This window comes from Microtus ochrogaster, linkage group LG5 (assembly GCF_000317375.1).
Source record: "Microtus ochrogaster isolate Prairie Vole_2 linkage group LG5, MicOch1.0, whole genome shotgun sequence".
Lineage (NCBI taxonomy): Eukaryota > Metazoa > Chordata > Mammalia > Rodentia > Cricetidae > Microtus > Microtus ochrogaster.
Genome location: NC_022031.1, coordinates 65,143,924 through 65,152,926, shown reverse-complemented (window position 1 = coordinate 65,152,926; position 9,003 = coordinate 65,143,924). Strand labels below are relative to the sequence as shown.

General features: G+C 38.4%; 1 pseudogene; it reads left to right on the top strand.

Moving 5' to 3' along the window:
- The first annotated feature begins 5,866 nt into the window (after positions 1-5,866).
- Positions 5,867-6,759, top strand: LOC101979979 (annotated as a pseudogene).
- The last annotated feature ends 2,244 nt before the right edge of the window (positions 6,760-9,003 follow it).

Below are 9,003 nucleotides of genomic sequence, written 5' to 3'. Positions count from 1 at the left end.
TCATATACTTAGTATATGCATGGTATATCATATAATAATTCACAATTATGTTTCCTCCATTTCATTTTCTATTATACTGGCTAGAACATTTAAATAATATTGAATGACAGTATGAAAAGAGGTATTCTGGTATTGATCCTGACTATGCAGGAAAGGTATTTAGTCTGTAATTATTATTATAATGTTACTTGTAGGATTTTAAAAGATGGCTCTGACCTTTTACTTTTTTTTTCGATTCTGATGAATGACTTTCATCATGACTATATGTTCCATTAAAAATGTTTATTTCTTCACTTATGAAGTCATCATTTCCTCTACTGTTGTGATCATGTAAGATAGAAAACCAAAAATAATCCATAGTATTCTTCAAAAAAGAGATGTTACTAAAGTAATTTTTCTTTAGACTATAAAACTTGATATCTGATACTTCTTTTTATTAGCTTTTGGTATCTGATACTGCTTTTTATTTACTTAAATATTTTCAACTTAAACTATATAAGTTTGTACACATTAGTGGCATATCATGTGGAAGTTTCTTATAGGCAAGTGTTGTATGATAAACCAATTTAGGTAAACATATGCATCAAATATTTATTATTAAAACACCTTTTTCTCACTTTTTAAAATCATTAATGTTGTGGTTTGAATAAGACCGTTCCGCTAAAGGTGGACACATAAATACTGGATACCCAGTGCGTGGAGCTATTTGAGAAGGTTGTAGAAACTTCTTGTTCCTGCAGGCATGCCTTTCCTGTCTCTTGCCATCTTTTCCTTCCTGGGATAGGTCCAGTCCTCTGGAATTGTAAGTAAAAATAAGTCCTTCCCCCTGGCTTGCCTTTCGTCAGGGAATTCCATCACAACAAAAAAGAAGCTGATACAATCATTGTAGCTACCTTACTATATGAGAGAAAACAGCAGGTCTTATTTCCCCTTTCCGTAGCATTTCTTGAGTGCCTTTTGTTCTTCATGTTATAATAAAGTTTCAGAACATTGTCTTATCTTTTTAATGTGTGTATGGAAATCGGTGGCAACTCCTCCTCTTTGGCTACCTACATTGATGATTTTTGTTCAACTATTTTCTTGGCCACTGCAATACCATAGTGTCAGTGTTGACAACGTGGTGGACTCAGTTGGTAATGTTATAGTTTCTGACTCCCTGCTGGTAATTTGCCTACTTGTACAAATTACTGGGTGAAGAATATTGTAGTCATCAACTATAGTTTTGAGTTATCCATTTCTTCTTATAATTCTATTAGTTTCATTTGGTGAGGTTTAACACTGGTTCTAGTTATTTACATGTTTGAAACATGTTCCCATGTGTCTGACACTAAACTTTCTGAATTCTATTTCTATGGAATGGACATAGACCCTTCAGCTTTTTATGATCAGTGCCACCAGAATGTGCATGTTTACCACAACTACATTTTAACCCAGAGGCGTCTTTTAATTTTCAGTGGACTTCTTGCAGACAGGAAACAGTTTTGTGTTCTCTTATTCATCTGAAACTCTTTACTTTGTAGTTGGACTGCCTAGTCAGCTTGTATTTCCTGTAATTATTTATATGGTTGGCCTTAATTAAATCCATCATTTAAAAATTTTTCTATTCAATTTATCTGTTCATTTTGGTGAAATAGCCTTATTGGTGTATGATTCTCATACCATACAATCCATTATTTAAAAAGCATAATTCAAATAATGGCTTTTAGTATATTCACAGAGTGATGCATCCATTACCACAATCAATTTAAAAATAATTCCATTACTCTCAAAGAAATCTTGCTTCTTTTCCAATCCCACATCCAGTGCTCTCCACACCAGCCTAGACAAACAACAGTCTACATTCTGTCTCCAGAGATTTACTTATTCTGAATAACTTATATATGGAATTGTACAATATGGAGCCTTTCTAGAACAGCATCTTTCTATTTGCTTTTGATTTCAATGTGAGCTCCCATTGAAATGTCTTAGGACCTTAATTACAGTTATTGATGACTAATTTCTAATATTTAGTCATCTATTGCATTTATTTATTCAACAATTGACATTCTGCTACTTCTACATTTGTCTTGTATGAATATTGCTTCTGTGTAGATTTTTATGGGGTTAGGGAAATTAAGCTGCTGCAGGAATGTTTCTGGTTGGCCCATTTGAAACTGGCCATCACTGCTGGCATGTTGTGATTGGCTACAAGCATGATTAGTTACTGTGCTTTTGGTCGACTGACAGGTTGACTTGGCCAAATTTGCTTACTCATTGTGAATTTGCAAGTGCTTCCCTGTGCTTACACTATTGCCCTGCCTCATCTCACCCTTTTTACTTTTTATTTTTAGTGGGTGACCTAGTGGGAGTAATGGATTTTTATAACCTCACCTCAAGGACCCCCAGCATTATGGGTTGTGTTTTTCTTAGGTTGGTCTGCTGTTCAGGCTCATACCCATCTGACTACTAGTCCTTGAAGGGTTGGATGTCTAGAAGGTCCTAAAAAGTCAGAAGCAAGGGGAGACTTTTAGGAGAACTAGGACTTTAAATGGCCTCCTATATTTGCATTAGTCAAACATGTACTACCTCCCTTGGAGGTTTTGGTCCAGTGTGCTCCATAGCCATTAACACCTGGAGTGTTGCCTTATTCACCTGCTATTGTCAGAATCTTAGCTGTAGGAGAACCTTAAGCAGAAAGATTAGAGCCACTACCACCTCTCCCATAAGACACCATGCAACAAGTTTAGAGGGGTCTAGCAGGGATTTTATGCAATACCATACTTGGCCAAGAATGTAGTGTAAGTTTTATAGGATTAACAAACTTTGGATTCCATGGTCCCAATAAACAATCTCTTAGTTGTCATCCTGCCAAGGACTGGTTAGAAACTTGGTGTAGCTGAGCAAAGGGACTGAAATTGAGGATCACATCTGGCCCTTATCAAATAGTGAAAGTTTTTATTTTTCATATAATAAATCAATTTGTGGTTGTAAATTTATAATGGCCATGTGAAAGTGAGCATTAATTAACTGTTGTGTGCTGAGGGCTGCAGATGATTGTTCTATGGCTGTTTTTAAGGTATTAAAACCATGGCTCTTGTTTGAATAAGAGGGGATATAGAGACTGCTCCTCCAGCTACCACAAGCAAGATAGCTGCAGTGATTGGTGTAGTTTTCCTAAAGTCTCTCTTTATTCTAGTGGGACTCATAAAGCTCTACCATGAAATAACGGGTAACATTGGTGACAGACACCCATCAGAATTTGGGAGTACATATCAAAACCACAGAAGAGGTTTCTTTAGGATTTCAGCAGGCACCCAGCATGCAGAGGCTAGTTGTGCAGTTCATATCTACTGGACTAGCATTGGTAAAAGGAAGAATGAGGGTTGGCATAGATGGGTGTGAATTTGAAAGTAAAATTTGTTTTTGGTATTATTTGGATAGAGTCCTCAAATGATTTATTGCCCTTAAAGGTTCCATAATGGCAACTGGATCCTCATAAGAATAGGAGGGGTCTAAAGTCTATGGAAGCATGATTTCCACAGAGGAGCCAGTTACCAAACACAGACCTATTGATCTGAACAGGATTTCTACAGGATAATTTGTTAGTGCTTATCGAATCATTAGCCCAGGTTGCTCTCATCCAAATAAATAAATTCCTTTTCCCCTCCTAACAACAAATGTCTGGATACAAGAAATACAATGATCCCAGAATATGGGCAGTTCAGTTTTTGTAGGGTAGAACCATTATCATAGTAAGGAGTCGTCTGGGATGTTTTCCTGGTCTGTGGCTGACCAAATATCTCTATTGGTTTGATTTGGTTCTGTGGAAACACATAAGAATAACCTCGCCCTCTTGCTTACAGGGAGGCAAGGGGTGGGACTGGAGTTTCCCTGGGGAGGGAAGCCCAGTGTTTATATGCAGGGCTAAGATGCTCTTCATCAAGGGCCACGATTTTTTTTTTTTGAAGAGGACCTCCACCAAGGCTTTGTGAGGATCTTTTTTACTTTATGAGGAGATCTTGACCAGCTCTCCTTTTAGGGAGAAGTTTATTCTTTCCACAATAGATTGGTCTTAGGGATTATAGGGAATCCCTATTGAGTGTTTGATTTTCCAGTTCTGTAAGAAGTCTTTAAAGGTTTGAGAGGCATAAGCTGGACCATTGTTAGTTTTTATGGCTCAGGGTACCCCCATAACCAGCATGTCTGACTTTAGTGCATTGATAGTTTGTCTGACCTTCTCCCCTGTTTGGGTCAAAGCATACACAAAAGAGCAACGGGTATCAATAATCACACACACACACACACACACACACACACACAAGCTTGTCAAAGGGGCCATATGAGTGATGTCCATCTGTCAAAGTACATTGAGAACCAATCCTGTGGGTTTACGCCTGCTTTATTCAGAGGTCCCAATGTGGCCAATGGGGCACATGTGGTGAAAGTTCTATTTAAATGTTACAGCTGGGCAAGGGTAAATCAGGTAAAAGCTTCCCTCCGGAGAAGGAGCACCCACCATTCATGATGGGTTCCAGGGGGAGCCTTTGAGGAGGGGCAGCAAAGAAAAAGCAGCCAGAAGACATGGGGTGAGTGAAAACAGGTGTATATCAGTCCCCACACTAAGCTCCAGGATCAAGCAAGTCCAGGATCAAGCAAGTGGAAGTAGCTGCCCTCTAAGGAGAATGTTCACTTTTTATGGATCTGAGTAACATTCCATTGTGTAAATGTACCACATTGGCCTTATCCATTCTTCTGTAGAAGGACATCTAAGCTGTTTCCAGGTTTTTGCTATTATGGAAGAGCAGCACATTGGACAAGTGACCTTGTTGTAATGTGAAGCATCCTTTGGGCATATGCACAAGAGTTGGCTTGATGTTGAAGTAGATAAAATCCTTGAAGTAAATGAAATTCTGCGGAACTGCCATAGGATATCGACAGTGGCTGTATAACTTTACACTCCAAATAACAATGGGTGAGTACTCTCTTTATTCCACATCCCTGCCTGCACTTGAATTATTCTGACATGTATAAGATGGGATCTCAAAGTAGGCTTGAATTGTATTTCCCTGATGGCTAAGAATGTTGAACATTTTAAAAAAGTGTTTCTTAGCCATTTGAGATTCTGTGAGACTTTTCTGGTTATATATCTACCCCATTTTTAATTGTATTATTTGGTTTGTTCATATCAAGTTTCTTGTATATTATTTATATATTGGATAGTAGTCTTTATCAGATCTTTTCCCATTCTTTAGGCTACCCCTTGTCAATTGACAGGTATCCTTTGCCTTACAGAAGCCTTCCAATTTCATAAGATTCCAATTATTAATTGTTGGTCTTAGTGCCTGGCTATCAGTGTTCTGTTCAGGAAGCTATCTCCTATGTCAATGAGTTCAAGGCTATTCCCTGCTTTTTCTATTAGGTTCAGTATATGTGATTTTATATTGAGTTATTTGATCAATTTGGAACTGAATTTTGGGCAGTGATAAGTGTCGGTCTATTTGCAATCTTCTACATGCAGCCATGCAGTATGAATAGAACCATTTGAGGAAGATGTTGTCTTTTTTCCACTGTGTATGTATGGCTTCCTTATAAAACAAACAAATGAACAAACCAGGTAGCCATAGATGTGTGGATTTATGTCTGGGTCTTCAATTCAATTATATGAATCAATGTGTCTGTTTTTATGCCAATATAATGCTGTTTCTATTGTTATATCTCTGAAGCACAACTTGAAATTTGAAACATTGATACCACCAGAGATTCTTCTATTGTTTAGGATTGTTTTACTTATTTATGTTCTTTTTTTGTACGTTTCTACATGAAGGTGAGAATTGTCATTTTAATATTTGTGAGGAATTTTGTTAAAATTACTGTGATGTGTCTTTCCCATCTTGCAAGATGGCGGGTGAAAAAGGCGAGAAACCTGATACAAAAGAGAAGAAACCTGCAGCCAAGAAGGCTGGCGGTGATGCCCCTGCCGCTGGTGCAGCCAAAAAGTGTGACCCTAAGGCTAAAAAGCTCAAGAAGGGGAAGCCCCATTGCAGCCGAAATCCAGTCCTTGTTAGAGGAATTGGCAGGTACTCGTGATCTGCTATGTATTCCAGGAAGGCCAGGTACAAAAGGAAATACACAGCTGCGAAAACCAAGGTTGAAAAGAAGAAGAAAAAGGAAAAGGTCCTTGCCACTGTCACAAAACCAGTTGGTGGTGACAAGAATGGTGGTACCCGGGTGGTTAAGCTTCGAAAAATGCCCAGGTATTATCCTACGGAAGATGTGCCTCGGAAGCTGCTGAGCCATGGCAAAAAGCCCTTCAGTCAGTATGTGAGACGCCTGCGTGCCAGCATCACTCCTGGGACTGTCCTCATCATCCTTACCGGGCGCCACAGGGGCAAGAGAGTGGTTTTCCTGAAGCAACTGGGCAGTGGTTTACTGCTTGTGACAGGACCTCTTGCCCTCAACAGAGTTCCTTTGAGAAGAACACATCAGAAGTTTGTCATCGCCACCTCTACAAAAGTTGATATCAGCACAGTTAAAATCCCCAAACACCTGACTGATGCTTACTTCAAGAAAAAGCAGCTGCGCAAGCCCAGGCATCAGGAGGGCGAGATCTTTGACACAGAGAAGGAGAAATATGAGATTTCAGAGCAGGGCAAGGCTGATCAGAAAGTGGTGGACTCGCAGATTCTGCCGAAGATCAAAGCTGTTCCTCAGCTGCAGGGCTACCTGCGCTCTCAGTTCTGTCTGATGAACAGGATGCATCCTCACAAACTTGTTTTCTAAATTGCTGACAACCTAATTAAACAACTTTATGTGTCAAAAAAAATTATTATGATGTGAATTGAATCTGTAGTTTTTTTTTTGGTAGGATGGCCATGTTTACTATGATAATTCTACCAATCCAGGAGTATGGGAGATCTTTCCATCTTCTGACATCTTCAATTTCTTCCTTTAAAGACTCAGTGTCTTTATCATGCATGTCTTTCACTTGCTTCATTAGGAAACAGACATTTTAAAATAAGTTTAAGCCCAATAATAAATTTTAAGTCTTACTAATGCATCGAATGATGTCCCTAATATGAGCCACTCTACTTTAATTTGTAGAAAAAAAAGTATAAGTATTCTTATTCTCTCATGTAATTACAAAGAATTGTTTGACCATGGCTTGTTATTGATTCACAGTTTGGATAATGTTTCCTTTCCTGTAACCAAACAATTACTTTACTCAGCATTCAATCAAATTCCTGGAAGTCTTTACTTCTAACCTGCCTGTTTTACTAACCCTCCAGCTTCTCTTTTATTTGATGTAATCATAATATTTGTCTCTTCCTCACAAACTCCAGCATCTGTTTCCTAGTTCCAACAGAACTCTTGGCTCTCCTAGTCATATCTCCCTGCGTGTGTTCTGTAGGGAGTTTTCTACCTGTCTCCAACTTTTTCTCTTAAAGATAAAACTGTGCTGCACTTCTTTACCACAACGTCCCATCATCTCACTTTTTGGGGGGTCAGGATAATTGAAATGACAACGCAATTTCTGTTGTAGGTCATGTCGTGTTTGGTAGTATAAGACCATATATTAGTTCTCAATCAGTCTGCTCAAAGGCCGAGGCCCATCTTTATATGGGCACTGTTATTTTCCTTGCTTGTACCTCCACATATCCACTTAAACTCCATAGGCAATTCTCAGGATCAGTTTGATGAAATTTCCAGTCTCATCCTACATTAGTCACTGGCATCAAAACTTTCTTTAAGAATAAAACATAAACATTTATTTCTTCCCTATTATTTCAATAAATGGCCATCACTAAACCTTGCATGGGTGTGTACTAGTTCCTCTATATGCTATTGTTGTTTAGCATGGGATTTTGGTGGGACTCCTAACAGCGGAAGTGGAGATGTCTCTGACTCTTTTGTCTATTCTTAGGATCCCTTCATCCTACTAGGTCGCCTTGCCTGAACTTGATATGAGGGTTTGTATTTAGGTTTATTGCATCTTCTCTAATATGATACACCCCAACCACAACCTCTTTCCCGCCACTCCTCCCCTCTCCCTGAAATCCATTGCTTCATTTCTCTTCAGAAAAGAGCAGGGTTTCCAGTGATATTAATGGACATAGAATAACAATGCAATAACAACTTTAGTTCCAGGATTGATTTTTTAGATTTGCATTTTACGGATTTTTGAGACAGGCTCTCTCTGTCTCTGTGTAGCTCTGACTGCCCTAGAACTCTCTCTGTAGGTCAGCCTGGCCTCTAACTCAGAGATGTTTTGCCTTTTCCTCCAGAGAGTTGGTATTAAAGACATGTGCCACCACTGCCTGGACAGATGCAGCTTTCTATAAGCAAATACCTCTAACTCCAAGAACTAACCCAAACGGTACTCAAAAGGAATCTGTCAGATAGATGTGTTCCATTTTACAGAATTTAGAAAATTAAAATATGTAAACCACACTTAACACTTATTCAGGTTTTTAATGGGCAACTGCTTTGAGCTCAGAAAAGTCTGATTAGAAGTTATGACCATCATAGTTATACCTACACAAATAAAGACAAATAATGGTTCAGCATATACCTAAAAAATAAAGCATTTTTTTGCTTAATATAATATACAACATATCACAGGTATATCAAACAATCCTACATGTCAGGCAGTTATAGAAAGATTAAATCAAATTATAAAGGGTATGTTAAATGAACAGAAAGGAATGGAAAATACTTCCAGAAGTAGATTGCATAATGCTTTGTAACCCAGAATTTTCTTATTGCTAATGAGAAAAGGAACAATGGCAGTAGAGAGACTTTGGATAGTAGAAAAATCTTCTGAATTAAATCAGCTGGTATATTTCAAGGATGTATTGACCTCACATTGGAAACCAGGAGATGTAGCACGTTGGGGAAGGGGTTTCACTCTTCTTTCCACAGGAAAAGAAAAGCTATGGATACCATCAAAATTAGTCAAGTTTCAGTTTGGAAAAGAGACTTATTGAGACAGAGAAATGACCATTCATCCATAGAGGTGACAACCTT